Source organism: Seriola lalandi, unplaced genomic scaffold (genome assembly GCF_002814215.2).
Source record: "Seriola lalandi dorsalis isolate HSWRI2012SDOR001 ecotype SW California unplaced genomic scaffold, Sedor1 jcf7180002054981, whole genome shotgun sequence".
In the NCBI taxonomy this organism is placed as follows: domain Eukaryota; kingdom Metazoa; phylum Chordata; class Actinopteri; order Carangiformes; family Carangidae; genus Seriola; species Seriola lalandi.
Genome location: NW_019525661.1, coordinates 1714766 through 1715715, shown reverse-complemented (window position 1 = coordinate 1715715; position 950 = coordinate 1714766).

Here is a 950-nt window from a genome sequence, read left to right as displayed (position 1 = left end):
GGTCTTAATTGAATATTTGAAAAGCATCTTTCCAGATGATGTTGATTTGTTAAATGTTAGTAAAATAAACATTTAATTGTATGGTATTTTAGTTGTGTGGTTTGTGATAAATATATACTAAATGCATAGAGCAAATTGTTAGACGTATGTAATATTTATCAAAAGAAAATTAGCAACAATTACATAATTATATTGAGTAATTGAATAACATAATACAATCAAATAATTGAAAATGTCAAAGAAAAAATAAAATAAAATTTACGTATTTTCTTCATAACAGTAAATACTACAGATATATAAGATTTACTTACATTTTTTAGGTAAATAATGTTCCTGTCTATGAAAAAATCAAATAGACCTTACTTAAATAGTTTAAATAAATGTAACATAAAAACATTGATGTAATTAAATAAGATTTACTTAATATTTTCACAAATGTAAAGTTTAGTTTTAGGTAAAATTTACTTGATACTAGCAAGTGAGTTTCACTTGATATTGCAGCATTAAAATTTACTTAAAACATTTGAGTGCAAATTGTTACGATATATTTTTTAAGTAAATCTTACGAGTTATTTTTTTCAGTGTATTCTTATTGGGTAATCTGACTCATTAACTCTTACCCCTTTTACTCTCAAGTATGAGAGCGTGTTTAAGGCAAATCAGCACTGTGTATGTGTGTGTGTGTGCTTCATATGATGTGCTCCTTTTAGCGATATATACGTGTGTGTATATATATATATATTTATACACTGTAAACCCGAATGCTCAAAATAATTAATTGGAATAAGTACAGTGAACTTAAAATAATCTTAAAAGTTCTACTTACTTGAAAATGTTGAGTACCAATAGCATGTTCCCTCTTCTTAAGTTGTATAAACTTGTAATTTTTGATTAATGTTAACTATTTTGCAGGTTAAGTAACTACTACTTAAAGTAATTAACTTGTACTT